We start from the raw sequence: 26,991 nt of genomic DNA, 5'->3' as shown, positions 1-26,991 counted from the left end.
TCTAGTACTATTTTTTTCTATGTCTGTTAAAAATGCCATCAAAATTTTAACAGGAATTACATTGAATCTGTAGATTACCTTGGATAGTATGGACATTGAAACAGTATTAATTATTCCAATCTGTGACCATGGGATGTCTTTCTATTTTTTAGTGTCTTCTTTAATTTCTTTCATCGATGCTTTGTAGTTTGCAGTGTACCAGTCTTTTGTCTCCCTAGTTAGGCTTAATCCTAAGTATTTTATTCTTTTTGATGTTATTGTAAATGGGATGTTTTCCTAATTTCCTTTTAACATAGTTCATTGTTACTATTGTTAGTGACTTTTATGTTGATTTTGTATCCTACAATTTTACTCAATTCATTTATGAGTTCTACTACTTTTTGTTACATCTATTACACTATTTTAATAATATACAAAAACTTTGCTCCAATATAGCTTTATTTTCTCCACCCTCCTTTTTAAGAGTATTATCATACAAATTACATCTTTATACATTATAAGCCCATGAACACAGTTTTATAATTATTGCTTTATGAAGTAGTCTTTTAAATCAGATAGGAGATGAGTTAAAAAGAAAATATACATTTATAGTGTCTTTATATTTATAACTTCATAGTTTCATTACTGGTGCTTTTTATTTCTTTGTGTGGACTCAAGCTATTGTTTAGTGTCTTTTCATTTCAGTCTGAAAGACTCACTTTTATTATTTCTTGTAGGACAGATCTGCTAGTGATAAATTCTCTCAGGTGTTTTTGCTAATCTAAGAAGTCTTGATTCTTCTTCCTTTTTGAAGGACGGTTTTGCTGGATATAGAATTCTTGGTTGGCAGTCTTTTTCTTTCAGCACTTTGAATATGTAGTCTCACTGCTTTCTGCTCTCCCTGGTTTCTGATGAGAATTCAACTGTCAATCTTCTTGACAATCCCTCAGACATGATAAACCCTTTTCGTCTTGCTGCTTTAAAGTTCTGTTTTTGTCCTTGGATTTTGACAATATGGCTATGATGACAAAGTCTCTGTTCAGCTAGCTTATTGGTCAGCTCATAATTGTTGGTGATGTCCTTACATTCTTTTAACAAATTAGTTTTCTGGCCTTTGCTGAAAACCTGTCTGTGTGTGTTGGAGTATACCTTCAATGCTCAGGTCATTTACATTAGTCTTCACTTCCTGCTTCTACAGGAACTCAAGTTTAACCAGAAGCAAGAGATTAAGACTCTGTTAGGTTGGGGCACCTGGGTGGCATTAAGCATCTGCCTTTGACTCAGGTCATGATCCCAGGGTCCTGGGATGGAGACCCGCATGGAGCGCCGCATGGAGCCCCGCATGGAGCCCTACATGGAGCCCCACATCAGGCTCCCTGCTTCTCAGGGAGCCTGCTTCCTCTTCTCCCACTCCCCCTGCTTCTGTTCCCTCTCTCACTGTGTCTCTCTCTGTCAAATAAATAAATAAAATCTTAAAAAAAAAAAAAAAACTCTGTTAGGTCTTTCCTGGCAAGTGCATAGCTCTACTCATGTGTGCAGTCTTCTAGATCCCCTGGAATATTATATTATTTATATTCAATTTATTTTATATTATAATAATATATTATAGATTATACTTATATATTTATTTTTATTTATTTATTTATTTAAATGATCAAAGGAAGCAACATGGAAAAGGGGATAATTCTAAAATGAAGGAAATCACCATGAGAGAAGTCTATCAGCCTGTGTGAGACTGAGAAATGTGATTATAATGGTGTTATGAATGTGATTTTAGGTATATTGGTAGTTATTTTTTATTCCTCTGACCTTGCCCAATTTCATCCCTAGAGCCTAAGCCCCCTGAGAAGAAAAAGAGCAGAGTACTCAGAATATTTAACAAAATTTTAACAAGTCCCTATTTGGAGGAATTTATGTTATCTCAAATAATTTAACATTATAGATAATGCTGAAATAAATTTTCTTGTATACACATAGTGTTCAATTTTCCTATTATTTTTCAAAGGTATGTTTTCAGATATAGAATTATTCAGTCAAAGTATATTCTTATGTTTTAAAGCTTTTGATAGAAGAAACCTTAAAGAATAGGATACCAACTGGAAAGAATACCAATAGCAATGTATGACATTATGTTTTCCAGAAATTAATGCCATATTGGGAATTACTATTATTTGCATTCTTTACAAATATAATAGATGAAGTATAGTATCACATTTTAAACTTCATTTCTCTGGTTAGTAGATGTGGATACACATCTTTTCAAATAATTTATTAGACTATTTGGGTTTCTTTTTTCCAAACACCCTAGATTTAAGTGTTCATCTTGTCCTAGATGTGATGTTTTTTCTTTCACTCTATGATCTCTTCACATATAAAAGATAATAAGACATTATAATATACACAAGAAGACATTATTAAATACATCACACATATTTCAGGTTTTTCTATATTTATAATTTGTCTTTTATTCTATTTTAAGATTGCTTTTATTTGTTATTTTTGTTTAAATGCATGGTGCCAGGGTAGATTCTTACAGAAACCCCCCACGTAAAGACTAAAATTATCTTTATGCTAGAACATGAAAACTTTTCCCTGTTTATGGGACTAGAGAATATTATAATTATTTTTTCTAGGTAATATTTGCCAAAAAGCATTGTTCCCCATGTTAACTTAGTTGCATGTTTGTGTTGAGAATCATGAGCAAAATATGTAAATTGGATGCCTTTGTTTAGATCTGTTTCGAGAGATGATTTGTTTAAAGAGAGGATTTGCTTACTTTCTAATAGGATTGCCTAGCTGGGAACTTTGCATAATATAATGGGATTAATCCCTGTGAAAGCTCTGAGTAGATTTTATTATCAGTCACAACCTCTGCCTTTCCACTGTATCTAAGAAAGGGATTAAGACAATTTCTGCAGTTGCATGAGAAGCTGCTTAGTTATAGGCTGCTGTCTGAATCCACATATGCCCATATACGCTCATATAGTGCAGACCTACACAACACACAACACTTCCTTGAGCTGTTGGTTACTCCAGATATGAGTAAGAAATAGGAATCCAGAAAATTAAAATTTTCTGCATTTGAGTAAACAGCAAAAGCAATGTAGGGATAGATAATTTTTGGGTTTTAAAATGAATAGAGATTAATGGAATATGTTAAACACTGATCAGTTAATGTCTTTTATATTATGTAATGTGTATTTCACTGTAACTAAAATGTGATTGAGGGGTGCCTAGGTGGCGCAGTCCGTTAAGTGTCCGACTCTTGATTTCGGCTAAGGTCATGATCTCAGGGTTGTGAGATCCAGCCCCATGTCGGGCTCTGTGCTGGCCGTGGAGTTTGCTTGAGATTCTCTCTCCCTCTGTCCCTCCCCCTGCCCTACTATCTCCCTCTCTCTCTCAAATAAATAAATAAATCTTTTTTAAAAAATGTGATTGAACCCAAAGAGTGAACACATCTTTATTTAGGACAGAGTCAAACTTCCATACTATGGTGGAAAAAAAATTCTACACAAAACAGAGGTGTATATGGTAAATTTTTTTTTTAAAGACTAGTCTTCTACTTTTTATTTGTCAAATACAAAAAAAAAAAAAAGCTTCATTCTGTATAGCACTTATTATGTACCAAGCATTATTCCAAGTGCATTAAACATATCAACTACTTTAATTCTCAAAACACCCTGTGAGGTAGGCAATATCGTTGTCCTTATCTTAAAGATAGGAAAAGTGAGGCACAGTTAAAAGTTCCAGCCCAAGGTCACAATGCAGGTAAGTTTATCAATGTTTTCCATTATGGTTTCTTCTTATGCTAGTGTTTTTAGAAGATGCATTCACTGCCGGATTACATACATACTCACCCATTTCTTCTATATCTTTTTGCTTTCATTATTACATTTAACTCTTCATTTCACTTAGAATTTATTCTCAGATGGTGTGAGGAAATTATCAACTGTATTTCATTAATTCTAAGATATACACTTGTCAAATTTTAACATCTCTGAAAGCAGAATTCCTTTTAAACCAGTGAGGTCTTACCATCACTGACAGGCCATAGTCTTGCTGGACTCTGTCTGGTAATATCAAGACAGTGTCAACATCACACTTGAGGATGAATGTCAGAGGCTTGGAAGAAAACATGAGAAACAATAGTTAGAACATGCTTTAAGAAATGCCATATCACCAAATATCTAGATTGAACAGAGAATACTACTGCATGAAAAAAAAAGAAAACCACATAGATAGGGGCACCTGGGTGGCTCAGTTGGTTAAGCGTCTGACTCTTGATTTTGACTGAGGTCGTGATCTCCGGGTGGTGAGATGGAGCACCCCCATCAGGCTCCACGCTGGGATTGGAGCTAGCTTAAGGTTCTCTCTCCTCCTCTCTCTTTGTCCCTCCCCCACACTTTAATATCAATAAATAAATAAATAAAAATAAAAGAGCTGGACTTTGGGAAAACACTTATTCATATCTTAACTGATTTATTGCATCTGTACTTAATTTTTGTATTTACAGACAAAAGTGATATATGATTAAAAGTCTATATCTAAGTCTAAAATAACTCAAAAAATATAGAGCATCAACAAACTTTTTTTTTTTAACAGATGGTAAATATTTTAGTCTTTGTGGGCCACACAGGTTCTTTTAAAAGTATTCAGTATTGCTATTGTAGTGCAAAAGCAGCATGGACAATATGTAAATGAACGGACCTGGCTGGGTTCAAGAATTTTTTTTTTTTTTTTTTTCAAAAACAGGCAGTGGCCCAATGTTGTCCAAGTAACAAGTCTATGTGATAGAAAAGCATTTTGTTTTAGTTTATCAGCTAACTTTTTTTTCTCTTAGTAATATATAAAATAATGGTGTATTCCACAGTATTGACTTCTTTTTCTCAGTTTTTAAAATGTAATCAGTAAGTTGACAAGTATTATTTATTTAATTACTCTACTTATTTGGGATGCCATCTTTACCAAAATCAGAATATAAAATCTCTTACATTCTAAGATTTATTGGGGGGCTTTCCTATTTGACCCATTGATATAATTCTCTATTCTTAGTGTAGGAATATACTATTTAAAATATTAAAATATTACAAGATTTTATTTTTTAGTGTCCTATAATATCTCTTCCTGATAGAAATTATCTTCTATATTATCAACTTATTCTTTCCAATGAACTTTAAAACACTTAAGTTGAAAAAAGGTCATTAGAACCATGTTTGATATTACATGAAACCAACTCAATTAGTGAGAAGACTTAAAATTTTTAGTGGTCAGTCTCTCTGTCCAGGAAATCAAGTATTTTTAAGACTCTGGTAAGAGATTATGCTTAATTCAAATAGGCCCTATATATTTTCTTATAAGGCAATTTCTAGATATTTAACATTTTGGGAATTATTAAGAATGGAATATTTTGTATTCCATTATATTTTCTAGCTTGATTCAGTTGCTATATAATAGAGCTACTAATTTTTGTACCATTTTTAATCAACATCTTTGTATTAATATCTCTAATTATTTTCTTTAATTTCTTCTTTTTAGTTTTCTAGGATTATTGCATTACAAGACAAAATCATAGTTTTGTCTCTCCTTCTTTTCTTCTCTCTCTCCCTCCGCCCTCCCTCCTTCCTTCCTATCTTTAATTGAGATATATTTAGTATACAACATTGTATAAGTTTAAAGTGTACAACATATTAATTTGATACATTTATACTGCAAAATGATTGTCATTGCGGTGTTAACTAACACCTCTATCACATCACATTATTATCACTTCCTCTAGTGTTGGGAACAACTGGAATTTAGTCTCTTAGCAAGTTTAATATTTATAATGTAGTTTTGTTATCTATAAGCACTATACTGTATATTAGGTTTCCAGGAATGATTTATCTACTAGTTGCAAGTATGTATCCTTAAACATTTCTCTCATACCCCCAGCCTTGAGGCCTTGGTAACCACAATTTTACTGTCCACATTTACAATTTTGTTTTTGTTTTTTACATTCCACATAGAGGAGATAATGTACAGTATTTGTATTTCTCTATCTTGAGTTATGTCATTTACCATAATGTCCATCCATGTTGTTGCAAATGCAAAATTTTATTTTTTCATAGCTGAATAGTATTCAGCTATATTTATATTTATATATATTTACATTATAAATTATATTATATATATCACAATCTTCTTTATCCATTTGTCCATTGACAGACACTTTGGTTGTTTCTGTATCTTGGCTATTGTGAATAATGTTGCAATTCTATATAGAATTATATATATATGATATATATTATATATATATATATGATAATCCCTTATGAAATATGTGGTTTATAAATATCTTCTCTCATTCCATAGATTGCCTTTTCATTTTGTTGATTATTAAGACTTTTAGTTTTAGGTATTCTCACTTGTTTATTTTTGCTTTTGTTGCATGGACTTTGGTGTCATAGCCATGGAATCATCGCCAAGACCAATGTTAAGGAGACTTTTCCTTATGTTTTCTTCCAGAAAGCTTATGGTTTCAGATCTTACATTTAAGTCTTTAATCCATTTTGAGTTCATTTTTATGAACACTAAGATAGAATACCTGTTTCATTCTTTTGAATATAAATATCCAGTTTTCCCAACATCACTTATTTAAGAGACTATGTTTTCTCCATTGAGTATTCTTGGTGCCCTTGTCAAATATTAATTGTTCATATAGGCATGGGTTTATTTTGGTTGTTAATTCAACACTGCTCAGGTTCCCTGGCTCTGTTTATTTTTATGCCAGCACCACACTATTTCAAATAACTTTGTAATACAGTTTGAAATCAGGAAGTATGATGCCTCTAGCTTTGTTTTTCTTTCTCAGGATTGTTTTGGTTTGGGTTTTTGTTGTTGCTGTTGTTCCATACAAATTTTAGGACTTTTTTTCTATTTCTGTGAAAAATGCTATTAGAATCTTGATAGGAATTGCATTCAATTTATAGATGGCTTGAAGTAGCATTTTAATACTAGGTCTTTCAACTCATGAACATGGGATATCTTTTCATTTTTGTGTCTTCTTCAGTTTCTTTCATCAATGTCTGACAGTTTTCAGTATACAGATCTTTCACCTTACTTGCTCTTCTCACTGGATAACTTCACATGGCCTGTCATCAAGTTCATTGATTCTCTTTCTACCTAGTCAAGTCTGTTTTGAATTTCTCTGTTGAATTTTTCAGTCATTTTATTCTTTAGCTGTAGGATTTCTGGTTTTATTTTTAATGGTTTCTATATCTTTGTTGAATTTCTCATTTTGTTCATGCATTGTTTTCCTAATTTAGTTTAGTTGTGTGTCATAGTGTTCTTGTATTTCATTGACTTTTAAGTGGATTTTTTCTGAATTCTTTTTCAGACAGTCCATCCATCTCTATTTTTTTAGTTCTGTTATTGGAGGTTTATTAGTTTCATTTGATGGTCATGTTCACCTGATTCTGCATGATTGTTGACTCTTTGCATTGCTCTGTGCATTTGAGGAGGCAATCTCCTCTTCCAGCCTTTAAAGGTTTGCTTTGGCATGAAAAGATCTTCATTGGATGGGTCATTTGGACAGGTGGAGCTTGCTATCGGAGTCCCTAGTTGGGTGAGGCTCATGAGTCCATGCTCTTTAGTCAGGGGGTTGCTGCTGGCTGGGTTGTGTGTTTGGTTGGGCCAGCTGGCTGGGTTCCACATTCGTGAAGGACTGCTGGATGGACTCTCTGATTGAGCATGACTACTGGTTATGCTCTGCAATCAGATGGGACTGTTAACTAGGATCTGCTATCACCTTTGGTCAGGCAAGGTTGTAGGCTGTGATCCCTGGCAAGGTGAGGCCACTGGTTGGACTTCATGATTGAGCAGTTCTGTGGACTGTGTTCTGCAATTGTTTCTGCTTGAGAGGGGTCTCAGACTATGCTCACTGACTGTATGGTGCCACCGACCGGACTCTATTCGAGCAGGACCAGAGGCAGTACTCCACTATTAGATGAGGCCTCAAGCTGTGCTCTGCAATCAGGCACTGCAATAGGCTGTGCGCTGTACTTGGGCTGGACCACTGGTTGTGATCTGCTTTTGAAAAAGATCACTGGGTGAGTTCTGTGGTTGAGGGGGACCTCCAGGTGTACCCTGCACTTGGGTGCAGCTAAAGACTGTGCTCTGCAGTCGGGTGGGGTCACTATCAGGACTCACTGTCTGCAGGCTGTGTTCAGCAACTGGGCAAGGCCTTAGGCTAGGTTCTGCCTCAGGGCGGGGCTATAGCCTTGGCTCTGCAGCTAGGTGGTACTGTAGGCTGTGCTCCAAGCTTGCCTAAGGTCCCTGTTCAGGTTCCCTCTTTATGGCAGACCAGAAGCCATTCTTAACAGTTGGGCAGGGCTGCTGGCTTGGCTCCCTGCCCAAGTAGGACTGTAGGATGGGCTCTGAAGCTGTCCAGGCTTCCTGGTTGTGTGCAACTGGAGCCTATACTCACAGTTGGGTAGGGCTGCAAATTTGCTTCCCTACTTAGCCAGGGTCATAGGACAGGCTTCATGGCTGTTATGACTTATTGGCTGGGAAGCCAAATCAGGCAGAACTGCCAACTGAGCTCCTTGGCCAGATGGGGCAACAAACTCAGTTCTGCAGGTGGGCAGATCCAGTGGCCATGATCACTGCTTGAGCTCCACTGCAAGCATAAATGTCATCCATCAAGACATGAGCACTGGTTGCTGTAAGCCCCATTCCTCTTCTCTGTCTCTATCTGATCCCAAGTGGTCAAGCCTCATAGATTCTCCCAATGATCTCCATGAGGAGAAACCTGAGTAGCCAGACTGGGAAGTGTCCTGCAATGGTCGGGGATCTGAATGTCCATCTTGGACTCTCATTTCCCTACAGGAGGAAAAGTAGGCCCAGGAGGGCCCTCTTGGTGCAGTGCTATACTAACCTGGGAGAGGGGCAAGGCAGTCAGAATGTAGTTGTTCTTCTTCCCTTTCTAATGCAGTCCTTCTTGGTCCCCGTGGTCCAGGTTCTGGGATTTTTCTGGTGTCTTACTTATAGGTAGTTGCTAGTTGGTCTTCTTATAAGAGAGACTGAAATCAGTAATGACTTTTGTCACCATCTTGGTAACATCACTCCACTGTCTTTTCACTTTCTTGATTATGTCCTTTGAAGCACAATTGTTTAAGTTTGATGTTGTCCAATTTTTCTAATTTATTTCTTTTGTTGCTTATACTTGTGTCATATTTAAGCAACCACTGCCTAATCCAAGGTCACAAAGATTGGTGCCTATATATTTCTATAAGAGTCTAGAAGTTTTAGCCCCTACATTTAGGCCTTTGATACATTTTGGATTAATTTTGCATATAATGCAATGTAAGGTTTCAAGTTCTTTCTTTGGCATGTTGCTTTCAGTTGTCTCAGCACAGATTTTGGAAAAGACCTTTCTTTTTCCATTGAATTGTCATGGCACCCTTATCAAAATCAATTGACCATAAATGTGAAGGTATATTTCTAAACTCGCAATTCGATATTTTTCAAGATTGTTTTGGCCCTTCTGGGTTCCTTTCATTTTCATATGAGTTTTAGGATCCTCTTGTCAATTTATTCAAATAATTCAACTGGGATTTTTATAGGAATTGTATTCAGTCATAGTTTGTTTTTTTTTAACCCTGATCCTCCATAGCATATGTAACCTTAACATACTTAACATACTTTGTTTTAGATTCTAGTTACTTATGAATATAGTTCTATGCTAACTAGTTGTGTTACCCCCTTACTAGATTGTAAACCCAATGGCAGCAGAAGCTATCTTTTATTCTTTAATTTCTTGAAATTTTTCAAATATCTTTGCAAAAGCAGATATTTTAAAATATTTAACCTGCATAAAAGTCTACTTAATATGATATTTTCAGTCTTCTTAAAGGTGGGCTTGATTAGATCAATAGCTAATTTGATCAGTTCCTGTCAAACAAGAACATGACCATTTTGGTTTTGCAATAGATATGCTGTAGACTTGGGAAATGTCATTCTTTATGCTCTGTCTCTATGCTTATAAATTTCACTTTGAGTACAAGCCTTGTTCAAAACTGCTCTTTTATTTCAGTTATTTAACTGCTTTTTACTTTATAGCCAAATTGGCTATAAAAAAAAAAATGGGCAACACACATATCACATTTTTTTCAGGAGTACAGAGAAATTTCAGTAAATGGATATAAGCATATTTTTAAATGGTTTTAAGATAGAAAAATGCAGGTGGTTGGGCATTGGTTATGATTCATGAACTATTCATAAACAGCAGGAAAATAATAGTTACTCTATATATGCCATCTCTGGCTAGGAAAGAAAAAAAAATGCAGTCTGTGTAATAATTCTCCAGCCAAAGAAAAATGGGTGTCACTTTTAGTTTTTAATTGCCACATCTGTTTTTTTTTTCCATTTAGTCATGGCATTATACACAATGGGACATGACTTAATGACCAGCAGACATAATATGAATTATTTTCAGCTCACAGAAATGTTGCCAAGAGACTCCCATGCATGGAGTAAATGTTCATAGAGTTTTTTAGACTGTAACCAGCTCTAGTTCATCTGTACCACTGTTAACACTGAATTACTTGACATGTCTCTAATTAAAACGACCACAGTGGTGTTTCTAGTCAAAAGCAACCACAATGTGATCGGTGTGAACACACTTTTGCCCAGTTTCTGATTATCAGATGGCAATGCAGACCCAGCTGGTGTAGAGGCCTTTATATCTGATCTTCTGACATTGAAAATGCCACACACTTCCTTTGAAATCAACATATGCCTGACTAGCTATCAACTGCAGTAATTATGCAATTTCAGGAATTTTTTTTAAACTTGTACATCTCGAACCACCTATTAAAAATTATTTTGTTAGTCAAACAATTCCTGTTGATGTGCATAATTTCATAACTTCTAAATTCATTTATCCACAAATTTCTTCTGTTCTTTTATATAGATATGTCTTTAGCTATTTGCAAGTAAAGGATTACTAATAAGAAAATAGATAAACCCACAGGTGTAGTTAAATATAAAATCTAACTCAAGTTGTAACCAATATACATTAAAAAGTTAGTCATTGCATATTTCTTGACTTCTTGATGGAGGATATTATTTTTTTTTACAGTGTTTACCACTTACTGCTATTCATTAGTATAGTCAAGGCTCACTAATATGTCAATATCCTCCCCAGCAAGCCCTAGCCTTGTGAATATACTCCAGTTTTCTTTCCTTTTGGATATTTGTCCATTCTCCACTGAGACAGATTAGTCAATTTCATTCACTTTACTTACATGATACCCTAGTACCCACGTGCAATTAAAACCTGGTAATTCTGTGATCCATTTTGGCTCCTCCCTGTTGCTGTGTGGCCTTAGGCAGCTAGGAATCTCATTGAGCACCCACTCCCTCTTCATTAAATTGAAGATAACATGAACTTACCTCATAAGGCTTCAAGATTTAAATGAAATTATGTAAATAAAAGAATTTTTGTATTACAATTGGTATTGTCTTTCCTTTATCAACTGTCTTTATTTCTCAAATTCTACTGGAAAGTAGTCTGTTAGTTATTACTCAGGCTCTCTCCCTGTTTTAAGTTCAAATGTATAGGTGCTTGAACCACTGCAATGACAGTTTTGACCCACTGACTGTCCTTAAGGAGCATTACACAACTGTACTGTATTTGCAAAAACATACGAGGCCAGGGCTGGATCTTAGTGTTTTCAAACTCAATAGTTGTTTTATCTGCTTAGACTAAATCAAACTTGGGGTTGTTTATTCACTATAACAAAGATTGCAGTGAACTACTGGATAATGATGATTTCATTTACATTGAGAAAAATAATTGCCAAAGGGGAACAGATACTCATTTCTCTGACCATCATATTCTTTCTCTGTAAGAAACTGCATGGGAAGTCAAATTATAATCACAAGACCTCTTAGAGATTCTGGAATCAGAGCAGAGGTTGCTGGTGCTTTGATTGCAGTGCCTAATGGCCTCCAGGTTTGACAGGTGGATGTGCTCATTTCCACAAGTGCACCTGCCTCCTAAACAGGACTGGTTTGTTCCTGCCCCAAGCAGTGACAGAGCTGCCATCTAGCATAATTTTAGCAAGTACCATTTACATGACAGTCTATATAAATGATGCGCCCTGGATTTGTGCAACAGTGGTCACGATAGAAACCCTTTTCCCTACATGGGATCTTAATGTGCACTGCCAATCTATTTTTCCTTGACCCTTTGTTAATGTTGTCACTGATGGCCAACTCCCTTTATGATAGACCCTTCATATTTCAGATTTTGCATTGCATTGCCTTTGTTAATTTATTAACTTTATCATGTTGCCGTCAGAAAAGCAACCTTCTAAAATGCTTTAAAATTATTTTTACAGAAAACATTTTATTTCATATGACATTTAAAATTTTTGATAAGCTGTGGAATTAGCCTGCAAAAGAAATAGTGCTGAAGCTATAAAGGTCTTAAAACTTTCTTGCACTCAATCATCTAAACTTCTCTTAGCCAAATCCACTTAAGCTGTTCGCCAGGAGAAAGACAAAAAGGTGCCTTTTGTCTTAAGGGGAATGGAGGACTGGTTGCCTTGATATTACTTTATATTTTCCCTTCTTTTGCTCCTGATTCTATAATGAGCTAAAAATGGGAAGCACTGTATTCTCTTCCCTGCCATCTTATAGTCTGGTGATGTATGTGAATAGCTTTGGAAATCCCTGCAGTAAGTAAACCTGCTTGCCTTTTTTTTTTTAATATAGCATTTCCCAAACTTTTATGACTTTTTCCCAAACTTAGGACTTTTTTAATAAGATCTATTAATATCCTTCAGCATGCACTTGAAAACTGGGACCTCTTTTCCATTCATTTCTACAGTGAATATTGCTGACATCAAAGTAAAGGGAATCACAGTTTTGAGAGACAAATTATTATATCTCTTATTAATGTATGTTATATCTTAACTTAAAAGGAGCAGTCTACCGCTACCCCAGGTTCTGTGCTGCATTTGACCCTTGTAGCTCTGTAGACTCTGTTCAGTCTCAGCTGGGATGGGTACTCTAGGAAGACTCTGACGAAGCTCCAGATACTGGATGCCAAAGGCTTAGGTTGCATCTCTTATCACTACACATCAAAAATCAACCCACTGCGAATTAACCGCCCTGATGGTGGGCATCTCCCGTTGATTTTCTCTCTATTGTGGAGCCCCTGTGGTTGACAACCAATAACCAAGAACTGATTAATTTCTTCTTTCTCAAGTCTCATTCTCTCTCCATAGACACGCTCAGGTGTGCGTGTGCGCACACACACACACACACACTTTCTCTCTTACGCTATAAAAGGACGACAGATTTTTTTTTTATAATTGGATTGGAAAGTATTATGACAAGAAAACTTTAGTAAATTTCTGTTACACACATTCACAGATTTTTCTGTCATGACAGTCTCATCTCCTTAGGAATTTTATGTCACTTTAAATAAAAATATCCCCAGAATATTTTATGACAGGGTTTTTCTGCATGAATACATTCACTCAAATATTTTAATTATTTGTTTACCAAGACAAGTTTTATAACTTTCAGGTTTCTAGTTTAACAATCCCAAGAATCTCATGGTATCAGTTTATCTAACCAGCCCAGATATTTATTTTTTCTAAAAATACAATGCATTTCCTCTATCTTGTAGCACAGGCCAGGAAAAAATACATATATATTTTTTTCTTTTCAGTCCCTCCCTTTCCTGAGTGAGAAGGATCAAGGACAAAGCAAAAAGCTATCATGTCAGAGATGAACTGCTACAGAATGCACAGAAAATTTTAAAAATGGAAGGACCTCTAGAGAAGGAACCATGCATCTCACAGCTTAAATGGCTCTCAGCCTTGCACCTCTGTGTAAAAATAGCACCCTTAATATCATGTAGAGGTCAAAGCCTTCCAGCATTTTTTCCCTTTTCTTTAATCAGCATAAGATCCCCTTGCAGTATAGTACATAGGTAATTAAAGCCATTTTTCCCTATGTGTAATGGAGCCTTATATTTGTTAAGGTAATTTGTAAAGTGGTGTTGTAATATGGTCTTTAAGAAGACCCCATAAAAGATGAAAATAAAATATTTGACAATTACAAATGATGAGATCGTCTAAATCAGGGTTCCAAAAATGGAGCTAAGCATCAAAACATCCCAAGAATTGTTCCAACATCCCAAAAACATCCTTTGCAAATCGAGATGATTGCTGCTGGATTCCTTACGTTTTCAGATGTAAAGCTTGGAAGGCACGTTTCCTGGATGTGCCTGTAATATCCTGTACTGTGCTTTATCCCCGACCTTACTAAAGTGATTTATGGAGACTGTCAGTTCCTTAAGAGCACAAACTATACAATAAGCACCTTTGTATCCTGATGCCAAACAAAATGTCCAGTATTCACAAAACGTTCTCTCAATTAATCAACTATGAAGTTCTGCCACCCTCACCATCACCACCTAAAGCAAAATAGGTGATGCTGCCTTTCTCCTTTCTTTTACCTTCCAGGACATTTCCTGGTTATTCATTCAAATCAGATTTAAGGTCATGGAGCTTGGGAAGACTTTGATAGAATGAATATTTATTGAGACTCTACCTAGCAGCCGTGCTTTACATGTGTATCCCACTTAATCCTTCCACATAACCTTATTTAAACAATGCAAGGGCTCATTTTATAGGTGATGAAACAGATTCAGAAAAGCTTAAATAGCTAACACTAGCAAAGCAGGGGTTTGAGTCAATCTGTTTAATTCTAAAGACTGGGCTTTCCTTAATACTGAACTGTATCCTTTTGAAATATTTCCTTTCATTTTATAGACAAAAGAATTGAGGATTAGAGATACTTATGGGCTGACTAAAGCCAGATGACTGATTAATGTTGTTCATTACTAGAATTCTGATTTACAAATTAACAACCCAATGGGATTTCCACTGGACACAACATGAGAATAATCACTACAAGCTCTGTCTCACATCCTGTTATGGTGCCTTATAATAGTGCCTGAAGACTGGAGTTCTAAGACTGAGATATGGTGTGGATGTTGGTTTTTCTTGTTTGTTTTTTTGTGGTAGAAGAGGTAGTGATGATGTTATTGGTGTTGGGGAGAGGAGGGGTTGGGAGGCAGTTATCCTTTGCTGCTCTCAAAGTAGCCTCTTCTTTCCCAGGATTTATGACTTTCTCTGATCTTCACCTTAGTTGACTGAGTTCCACAGGACTTTGATATTGATAGTCATTTCCAGTATGTACTGTTTGAGATGTTTGTCTGTGAGTATGTATACATCTTCTATAGGTGTACAGATAAGGAAAAGGGAGAAAGGGAGAGAAAGGGAATGAGATTGTATAAGGAAGAAAAGACCAGATGCATGGGAACCACCAGTGTTCTACAATGAAAAAGTCAAGACTTAAATTCAGCTAATGCCAATCATGTACGGTTTCATGATTTGTAGTGTTTTATTAAACAAAATCACCAATGAAGAGAAGTTTAGCTAAATCTATTATTTGAAATGCTAATGATTTTGATTTTCAGTGTTCAAAGGAGTCCCTCTAATCAGCCGAGAAAATTTGTTCTGTCCCTGTAAATAGTAGGTACAATGCTTATTGCTGCTCCTCTTATTATATAAAGATAAGCTGAAATTATTCTTTTAAAATAGGTCTATCACTTCTTGCTGGCCCTAGTTTTCTAACTATAGAATGAAGGAGCAAAGTTAAATGATGTCTGTAGCTCATTTTTGCTTTAAATTTGTATAGCTCTAAGTACAATATTTTTCAAACGTGAGGAGTATAGCAACATAGAGGTTAAGATTGTAGCTTTGGAGACAGACAGTCTCAGTACTGCCCCTTTCTAGCTGAGGGAGTTCGAGAAGTTACAGGCACACCTCTTTTTATTGCACTTCACTTTATTGAGCTTTGCATTTATTGCATTTTTCACAAATTGAAGGTTTGCAGCAACACTGCGTCCAGCAAGCCTAACAGTGTCATTTATCCAACAGCATTTGCTCACTTTACGTGTTTGTAACCCATTTTGTTAATGCTCGCAATATTTCAAACTTTTTCATTATTATTATGTTTGCTATGGTATCTGTGATCCATGACTATGACTCCCTGAAAGCTCAGATAATAGCTAGCATTTTTCAGCAATAAGGTATTTTAAAATTAGGGTATGTGCATTTTTTTAGACATGCTATTGCACACTTGATAGACTACAGGAGAGTGCAAACATAACTTTTATATGCATTGGGTAGCCAAAAACTTCTTCATTTGCCTTGCTTTATTACAGATTTCCTTTTTGAGGTGGTCTGGAACCAAACCCACGTATCTCTTGAGGTTAGCCTCTTTAGAGGTATAATCATCGTAACACCATTTAGGCAATTGCCCAAACTGGGAAATTTATTCTTAATATATATATTAAGATATATATATTTATATTTTATATTTATATCTTAATATATATATCCCTTAAACTTACCTTCTTCAACATTCACCCCATTCCCAAATCCTAGCAATTCTATACTCAACTTACATCTTGAATCCATTCTGTCTGTTTTTGCAAGGGCTGCCATAGCAAAGTACCACTGGGCAGGTGACTTACACAAGAGAAGTTAATTTTCTCACAATTCTGGAGGCTAAAAGCCCAAGACCAAGGTGTCAGTATGGTTAGTTTCATTCCATCTCCCTCCTTGGCTTGCAGATGGCCACCTTCTTTCTTTGTCTTCACACTTTCTTCCTTCCATGACTCTGAGTCTGAGGCTAATCTTCCTATAAGGACATCAGTCACATTGGATTAAGGCTCACCCATATGACCTCATTTTAACTCAGTTACCCCTTTAAAGGCCCTATCTGCAAATACAGTCACATCCTGAGATACTGGCGGTTAGGATTTCAGCATGTGAATCTTGGTGGGACACAGTTTACTCTCTAACACGTCTATTTGTCTCCATCCCACCGATGCCATCTCAGACTAAAGTGCCGTCGTCTCTACCAGTACTGCTGTGATACATTTCCAGCACATCATCTTATAGCCGCACATTTATTCTCCACACGGCAGCCACAGGGATGTATTTTTTTAAATTCTGTATCAGATCATGTCAACTGTTACGGCTTGGGTTCCATCAGCACAGGAGGAGTTCAAGTATTTAAAAAGATCTAAATAAAATAGCAATTCCTATTTAAAAAAAACCCTTAAAGTGCTTATTAAAAATGCTTCAGTATTTACTCTAAAATAATTTAAGATGCAGAAAGTATCTTGTGTGAAGAATCAGGGGTTTAGAGAAATGAAAGCATCCACTCTTAGTGCCAATGAACATTGATAAAAAACACTTCAGCGTGAGAACAGTTCAAAACCTCATTCCGAAAAATCTATAGGACATCATGCACCATAACTTCATTCATCTTGGTTGTTTTCTTTGTCTATTCTCTTTCTGCTGTCATTGTTAAGTGAGTGGCGTCCAAATATTCCCTACTGGTCTTCCCATCTTTCCAGAGCCCCAACAAACCATGGTAGAGATGCACTTGGTCTAACAAAACAAACCTATCATCCTCTTTGCCTCCGAAATTTGCTCCCTCCTACCACTTTCCCATTTTTTCAGTGGTGCTGCCTGGAATCAGTTTTTGATTTATTCTTCCCCAGTTGTCCATGATGTCTAATTGCCAAATACTGTTGCGTTTATATTTACTTATTTCTCCTCTAACATCACCATCTTTCTTCTCGTTCTGACCCTAGTTATCCCTCTTCAGGGTTTATGCATGGTTAAATCAATCCACATCCACCCGGGGCACCTGGGTGGCTCAGTTGGTTGAGCGACTGCCTTCAGCTCAGGTCATGATCCCAGAGTCCCAGGATCGAGTCCCACATTGGGCTCCCTGCTCAGCAAGGAGTCTGCTTCTCCCTCTGACCCTACCCCCTCTTGTGCTCCCTCTCTCTCACTCTCTCTCTCTCTCAAATAAATAAATAAATAATATTTTTTTTAAAAAAAATCAATCCACATCCACCCAATCTCTTTCTGTCTCAGTTTTTCACATCAAAACCTGTGCAACAACCATATTTAGCACATTTTTTTAGCCTATCCATCCTCTGGTGAAATGAAATTGTAGTAGAATACATAAATAAGTAATGGAGAAAACACAGGGCAGGACCCCACTCACTTGACTGCTCTAATGGACAGTATCTCCAGAGTGATTTTCCAGTTGGGATATTCCTGAAGAATGGGGCCAATTCTTAAAATTGATTGTTGCCCTTGTCTTTAGTTTTGTGGTTTTGTTTTTATCTCTCACAATAGCTAGGCAGTACTTTGGTCATAGTGGTGTTTTGAGGAGAAAGATATTAATCTATTAGTATCCACAGGCTCTTGCAACTCTGCACTCAGTAGGAAGGATCCGGTGTTGGCTACTAGGTTTAAATTATACACATTAAAGTAGACAGTGAAAAAGACTAATGAAGAGCCTATAGAGGCTATTTGCGTCTACCTGGCAAGAGATCCACAATTACTCACCAAGTAAAGAGATAAGAATTGTTATGGAAAAGAGGAAACTAGGAAGAGTTGAGGAAGATGAAGATATTTATGAACTGAGAGTGAAACAATTTTTAGAAACTTGAAGTAGAGAAGGAAAGAATCTTAATCCTTTGATAAAATGCCTGTGACATATTGGAGATAAAGGGAGAGAGAGAGAAAAGTTCTAAAAGTTTATTTGTATGCTATGAAGGCAACCACCATGATTTTTTAAAGGAAAGCAATAAAAATATAAAATTGCTTTCAATTATTTTGTTTGATGCTGGATTGATATTTCTTTGAATGTGACTCCAGGACAGGCTTGGGCATCAGACGGTTCTGGTGTCATTTTGAGTTACAATGATGATAATGTTCCAAACCCGTTGTTTGATTGCTGTAGCAATTGTTAAAATTCAGAAGCATGATTCCCAGTCTTTTTGCTACTTCTATGAAATTTAAATGCATTCAATTTTCCCTTTTATTACCTAAAAATACCATCTTATGCAGCCTCAGAATGTATAATTATAATAATGCATACATGAACTGCTTTTCCTAGGTTACAAAAACAGTGTGCATTCCTAACATCACTCATCCTGAAAATAATTAGGTAAAATATGTAGGATAGATATCATCTCTGTTTTACAAATTAGAAAACATAAACTATAAAGGCAAATAACCTTTCTCAAGTTCATGAAAATAGGTAGGTAGAAACTGGCAGAGTGAAAACTAAAATTTTGTCTTCAGATTCCAATTTCAGGGTTCCTTAGTGGCTTTATAATCCTTGTGTATATAGAGAGAAACACAGAGGTTTGTTTTTGTTTTTAGTTTTTTGTTGTTTTTTTTTTACATTTAGCTTATGCTTTTCCTTTTCATTTTTCTCTCTTTTTTAAATTTTCTAATTTTTAAAAAATTTATTTATTTGCTTGAGAGAGAGAGAGAGAGCATGCAAAGTGAGGGGAGGAGCAGAGGGAGAGGGAGAGAGAAACAGACTTCCCGCTGAGTGCGAGGCTTAATTCGGGGCTTGATCTCAGGAGCCTGGGAGAGTGACCTGAGCCGAAGTCAAAAGTCAGATGCTTAAGCAACTGAGCCACCCAGGGATCTCCAAATTTTCTAACTTGATAGAGGACTCAGTGGACAGTGGACTGTACGCACTAACCAGCTACGAGACTCGGAAGACACTCCCTGTTGGCTCTCTCCTGCTGCCTAGTACTCTTCTGAAAGGAGGCTACCCCTTTTGTAAATTTTGCTTAGTCACCTCATAGCTCTGCTGCTGGGACACTGTGCGGCCTTGGGCAAGTCACCAATGGAGTTGACGTCTCCAGGTATTTGTAAGGATCTAACGTGGTATCAAAGGATGTGACAGAATAAACATTCAAAATATGTAAGCAGGCAAGAGCATCTTTTTATTTCATTTCTTTCTCTAATCAGTCCACCCCAACCTGCCCATTCACCTTAGTCTTTCATTTTAATCCCAAAAGAGCAAGCTACAAAAAAGTACCAGCGTTTCCTTTTCCTTCTTCCTCTTCTAGTTCAACCAGTTAAATTTTGGCTCATTTGAAATCGTCCAAATTTCATACATACAGATAATTTGTCAAAATATTAGCTCAGTATGATCAAAGACATCAGTTCAACATTGTAAGACAGAACAACAGCAGTATAATGTAGCTAGCTAACTTAAGTGGCCTCAAATTCAGAGTAATGTAGAAATAAAGAGGCAGCTTCAGCTTTGGCATTTTAAAGCTACCTTTACTGCAAGTGTTTTTATATGATTGTGGTTTAAAAAATTATATATATCATTGTTTAGTTGCTTCTTTTTTTTAATAGCATGATGAATCAAGATAATTTTCTCTGCAGTTTCATTTTCTGGAAGAATGCAGAATGGAGCACCTTTTAAAGATTTTATTTATTTATTTGACAGAGAGAGACACAGCGAGAGAGGGAACACAAGCAGGGGGAGCAGGAGAGGGAGAAGCAGGCTTCCTGCGGAGCAGGGAGCCCGATGTGGGGCTCGATCCCAGGACCCTGGGATCATAACCTGAGCCGAAGGCAGACGCTTAACGACTGAGCCACCCAGGCGCCCCCACAACACCTTTTATATAAGGCAAATTGCCTAGTAAAATTCAATCACTTGATCCAAGATAATCTCATGATTGATAAACATAGAACAGCAGATATTATAAGTTATTGCAGGAAATTAATTTAAAAGCTTAGAGCAACCATTTTTACATTTTCTGATTCCATAAAGTTTAAGAGCATTTATTGATCACCCATTGTGTGCAAACTCTATGACTAAGTGAATTAAGTGTGGAAAGAGAAGTGACACAAACCTTCTATTATCTCACTGATGGTTAGAAAAAAAAAAGGGTAGGATAAGAAGAAGAAAAAAAAACATGGTAGAGATAATGCAGGCCATATGAGAAAGCATGCAATAATCATTAAGGGACTCTTAAAAAAAGGAGAGATCACATTCCAAAATTGGGAGGAAGGCAGTGACCAAGAACAGCTGGATGCAGACTAGATATTTGAATTGGAACCAGAAGAAAGCACAGTTTCAACAGAGAGGTTGGTAAAAACTTTTTCAAGAAGACTAGCATGAGGCCGGAAGGGCACAAAATCATATTTAGATTAATAGGAAATCTTCCTGTTTATTCTGTTTAAGCCAAAATGTGTGAGAAAGTTTTTGGAAGTAATGTATGGAGGCCTTGAAAGCCACATTAGGGAATTAAACTTAATGTCATAGTCAATAAGGAGCTGCGTGATCAAAGCTCTGCTTCTGAGAGACTAATATGTCAAGTGTAATTAAAATGAATTGAAAGGGAGAAAGGTGTAGAAAACTAATTTTGTTTACATGAAGGTAATAAGAGTCTGAGATAAAAAAGTGAACACTGGGGGCACCTGAGTGGCTCAGTAGGTTGAGCGTCTGACTCTTGATTTCCACTCAGGTCATGATCTCAGGGTCCTGGGATTGAGCCCCGCGTCAGGCTCCCTGCTCATGGGGAGGCTTCTTGAGTTTCTCTCTCTCCCTCTACTCCTCCCTCTACCCCTCCCTCCACTCAGCTCTCTCTAAAAAAAAAAAAAAAAAAAAAAAACACAAACAGGTGAACACTGAATGTTAAGGAAGTAACAAAGGTGAGAAATAGTAAAGTGGCAAAATTTACAGGACTTTGAAATATAGTATACATACTAAAAAGCATGCATATATTTTGTTTACTCTCAAGTGTACATAAACTATCATAATTTTCACAAACCAGCACCTATATCAAGGAAGAGAATATCCCCAGATTTCACTTTCTATCTCCACCTTTATCCATCTTACTGCTCTTTCACAGCATAGATTATTTTCAATTGCTTTCATGTTTTACATGAATACAATTACCCACAATATTCCTTTGTGTCTGGCTTCTTTAACTCAGCACCATGCTTGTGATATTTATCCACATTTTTGTATGTTGGCCCATTCTTATTGCTGTGCAGTGTTATATCACATATATGAACCGTAATTATTCACCCATTCAACTGCTGGTGGGCATTTGGGTAGTTTTTAGTTTGGAGTAATAACATATAATGCTGCTATGGACTTTTGTGTATATGCCTTTTGGTGAACATACATAAAATTTCCATTGGATGTATACCTATGAATGGAATCCCTGGGTCAGATGTATGTAGCTGTAATAGATAACACCAGTTTTCTGAGGTAGTTGCAGCAATTAATGCTCACTTAGCAGTGTATGAATTCCAGTTGCTCCGTACCCTTTCCAATACTTGGCATTTTCTATCTTTAATGTTATAGTCATTCTGGTGAGTATACAATAGCTTGTTCTCTTGGGTTTCATCTGTATTTCCTTAAAATAATTAGTAGAGTTATCATATATATTTTTTTCTCATTTGGATGTCCTATTTTGTGAAGTGATGAGTTTCTTATATATTCTCGATATAATTCCTTTGTCAGATATATGTATGGCAAATAAGTTCTCTTACTCTCTGGATTGCCTTTTGACTCTGTTAATTTTACCTTTTTTTTTTTTTAAGATTTTATTTATTTATTTGACAGAGAGAGACACAGCGAGAGAGGGAACACAAGCAGGGGGAGCAGGAGAGGGAGAAGCAGGCTTCCCGTGGCGCAGGGAGCCCGATGCGGGGCTCGATCCCAGGACCCTGGGATCATGACCTGAGCTGAAGGCAGACACTTAACGACTGAGACACCCAGGTGCCCCTTAATTTTACCTTTTGATGAAGAAAGGTGGTTATTTTTAATATGGTTTGATATACCAATTGTATCTCCAATAATTAGTGTAATACCATGGTTAGATGCCACAAAATGCATAGCAATATCTTAACCATAAATGTTTTGTATTAGTAATTAGGACCTTCCCATCCTTTTCAAGAGTTCTACCCTCTCCTTTCATACAACACCCATTTAACAGAATTTTGCCAGTAAGGGAGAAGACATAAGTGATTACTCCAAGTTGCGTACTCTGAGTGATCTTGAGGTTCTATTAACAGAATCAGGTAAGTCAGTAAGAGATGCCTTTTTATTTATTCATTTATTTAAAGATTTACTTATTTATTTGAGAGAGAAAGGGAGAGCTGCGCGTGCATGCAAGCACCGGGGGTTGCGGAGGGGGGACAGAGGGGGGAGGGGCAAAGAGAGTTTTAAGCAGCTCTATCTCAGGACCCTGAGATCATGATCTGAACCAAAACGAAGTCAGACACTTGACCGACTGCACCACCCAGGTGCCCCAAGAGATGCCTTTTTAAGGATAAAGTCAATTTTGGTTTGGGACACAGTGAGTTTGAGGTATTTATAAGACATTGAAGTAGAAATTTCCAGTAGGCCTTAGACTTTAAAAAGAGCATGCTAGTTGAAACTGTGGAATTGGTTGAAATTACCAAAAGGGAGACTATAGATACAAGAACATGAATGGGAGCAGAATCTTAATATATGCCTGCAGGTAGTGGTTAGAGGGGGATATTACAAAACTGTATCTCCAATTGTCTGCTAGATTTTTTTTTTTTAACCAGAAGTCTCATTGTCACCTCACACCCAATGCAATTAAAATAGAACTCATATTCTCCTTCTATTCCCCTGCTCTTTCCTCCCCTTCATTGGAGTTCACATTTCTGACAGGTTTAGCCCTGGTTCTTCTAGTCACTCAGACACTAAGCTTTAGAGTCAACAGTAACCCCTTGGTCTTTTTCGCCCCTTTGGTTAGTCGTTAAGGCCTATTACTCCTTTCATTCATTCCTTAATTCTATTTTCCTTGATGTTTCCTTAAACTATTTTATTGGTCTCTCAAATAGATTCTCAGACTTTGGCATCTTACCCACTTTTCTTTGTTTGCAAAGCATTTTTTTAAGTTTTTGATTATTGAGCCAAGCACCGTGCCAAGTGCGGTATATAAATATATCCTTTAATTTTCATACAATCCTATGAGAAAACTGGGGGCTTAAAGTGTTTAAGTAACTTTCTGACGGTCATACAGAGCCAGGGTTCCAACCTAGATACATGGAAACCTGAAGTCATCTGTTAACTTGTATCATTTTCTTCCTCCACACAACTACCACATTAATAGTCCTAAAACCTTTTTCACATTTTACCTCTTCTACATCCTTCTTTACCCATCTGATAAAGTGGTAAAGAGTTTTTGGCTGTATGCAAAGCCCTCTGTAAAGATGACTTCTACCCATTTCTCCAAACTTTCGTTAATCATCTGTTCTGGTAAAGCTGACATGATCACACCCCCTCTCCCACCCCTGTAATATGCAATGCGTTAGAATAGCATCTAATGTCACACTATAGCCCTAGAATGGTTACTCCCCATCCCATCCCTTGCAATTTAAAATAACTATGTTACATCTCTCTTATGTAAACTATAGCTACTTAAACCATTAATGCAGGGGTTTTTTGTTGTTGTTGTTCCTGTCATTAAAATTTTACTTTTTCCCTAAAGAATAAAATTATTTTTTTTAAGATTTTATTTATTTATTTTAGAGAGAGAGAGAGCGTGTGCACTCAGTGGAGGGTGGGAGGGACGAAGGGAGAGTGAGAGAGGGAATCTCAAGCAGACGCCCTGCTGACTGCAGAGCCCAGTGCAGGGCTCGGATCTCATGACCCTGCGATCATGACCTGAGCTGAAATCAAGAGTCTAACACTCAACTGACTGAGCCACGTAGGCACCCCAAGAAAAAAATGATTTTTCGTGGCAAGTTCCTTTATTATTCTTTGAATGCACAAAATTATAAGTTCTAAGTCCCTTTTACAAATGTTTAGTCTATAGTAATGACTGTAAGACATACTAACTACCCAGTGGTATCATATTCACTGTATTTTTTTTTATCATAAATGAAGACCATAAAAGTCTTTGTACCAGCCTAGCCACCTTTCAAAGTTGGATACATTTATAATTTTTGGATAAAGAATTTTCCAACTGACTTCAAGCCACTTGATGGTAACTATAGTTGCATGACAAATTCAATTCTAATTTTTAAAAATAATATTTTTAAATATACTAATGCCTTATATCTCATGTCCTCCTTTAGCCATTTACTTTCCAATTGATTGCTACAGATAAATTTTTGTCAAAACATATTTGGCAGTACTTTTTCTTGGTAAAACCACACTATTGTTCATGATTATAACAACTGAAATATCTATGAGCCTGCTATCCTAACAGTTATTCGTTGTTTGAATTACATTGCAAAGTTTGACACATGTTGAACGCTACATTTTCACTACCCTATTTTTTCCATTTAATCTTCAAGCATTCCAGTAACTTCTGTGTTTTTCAAAAATCTTAAAGATACATTATTTCTTTAAAATAATTGGTAGGTGTGCCTGGGTGGCTCAGTTGGTTAAGTGTCTGACTTCGGCTCAAGTCATGGTGTCAGGGTCCTGGGATCGAGACCCATGTGGGGAGCCTGCTTGTCCCTCTCCCTCTGCCCCTCCACCCTTCTCCACACCCTGCTCATGCTCGCTCTCTTTCTCTCTCTCAAATAAATAAAATCTTAAAAAAAATAAAATAAGATAAAATAATTGGTATGTATTTTTCTACTACTTTAGAATCTAAGAGTGGAAGATCCCTCATGAGATGAGAAAATGAAGACCTACCGTGGTGCTATGCTCAGAGTTTATAACTTGTTAGTTATAGAACTTGAGTTTCTTCAATTTTGGTCTAATTCTTTTTCTGTTAAACACACTACTTTTTGTTTTATATTCTTAACATATTTTTTAGAAAAATACAGTTTGAAAATTCAAAAGTTCCTGCAAGTCTTATTCTTCCTACAGTTGACAGCAGCCTCAGCACTGAGCCTTGATACTCAGAAGCAAGTGCTCTTAACCACACGAGCTCTTTCTTCTGTAGTCCCGTCTCTTGCTCTAATGCATGTAACTGCTTTCCCTTGATTTTTCAACTCAGATACATGGTCTGTAGAATTTTGCCTCACACAACACACACGTTCCTTAAGTCCCTAGCCTTTCAATACTTTTATGTCAGAATTTCTGTTAATATCATTATTTCCTGTTTATATGCAATTATTTTTCAGAGCTGGAATTTGTAGTTGTCCCTTTTTAAACTGGTTAGTTTGGTATATATCTTTCACTAATTCTTTCACTCAATTACTTTTGATAGTCAAACACATCAATTATAATCTCATTAATGGCCCTGTGGGGTTGTTTTGGGTACATGGGTCAAGAGTCTAGCTAAGCTACGCCATGGCGTTGCTGCCTGAGCATCCATTGTATTTGGTCAGGCAGCATTCAGTGACTTTAAACTGGCACTAGCCTCCTCACAAACCTGTGTGCCCTAACAGCAGCTATTGTGGCTCTCGTGAGCATTGCAGTTCAACAACACACCACAAGAGGAATTGAAATACAGATTATTACTCCCAGGTCCTGGAGAAAGTACTTTAACTACAGATTATTACTCCCAGGTCCTGGAAAAAGTACCTGAAAGACAGATTATTACTCCCATTTCCCGGAGGAAGTACCTGAAAGACAGATTATTACTCCCCGGTCCCGGAAGAAGTTCCTGAAAGACAAATTATTACTCCCAGGTCCCAGAAGAAGTACCTGAAAGACAGATTATTACTCCCAGGTCCCGGAAGAAGTACCTGAAAGACATATTATTACTCCCAGGTCCCGGAGGAAGCACCTGAAAGGCAGATTATTACTCCCAGGTCCCGGAGGAAGTACCTAAAGACAGATTATTACTCCCAGGTCCCGGAAGAAGTACCTGAAAGACAGATTTTTACTCCCAGGTCCTGGAAGAAGTACCTGAAAGACAGATTATTACTCCCAGGTCCAGAAGAAGTACCTGAAAGACATATTATTACTCCCAGGTCCCGGAGGAAGCACCTGAAAGGCAGATTATTACTCCCAGGTCCTGGAGGAAGCACCTGAAAGACAGATTATTACTCCCAGGTCCCGGAGGAAGTACCTAAAAGACAGACTATTACTCCCAGGTCCCATAAAAAGTACCTGAAAGACAGATTATTACTCCCAGGTCCCGGAGGA

At 36.8% G+C, this 26,991-nt stretch overlaps 1 non-coding gene across 1 annotated transcript; it reads right to left on the bottom strand.

Annotated features, from left to right (window-relative positions):
* Positions 1-22,771: 22,771 nt before the first annotated feature.
* On the bottom strand, positions 22,772-22,892 carry LOC118529587 (U6atac minor spliceosomal RNA). The gene has a single exon (XR_004914198.1). It is a non-coding gene; the product is annotated as a U6atac minor spliceosomal RNA (small nuclear RNA).
* Positions 22,893-26,991: the final 4,099 nt, after the last annotated feature.

Source organism: Halichoerus grypus, chromosome 6, assembly GCF_964656455.1.
Source record: "Halichoerus grypus chromosome 6, mHalGry1.hap1.1, whole genome shotgun sequence".
NCBI lineage: Eukaryota > Metazoa > Chordata > Mammalia > Carnivora > Phocidae > Halichoerus > Halichoerus grypus.
Note: the sequence above shows the minus strand (reverse complement) of the source record. Positions and strands in the feature narration are given on the sequence as shown.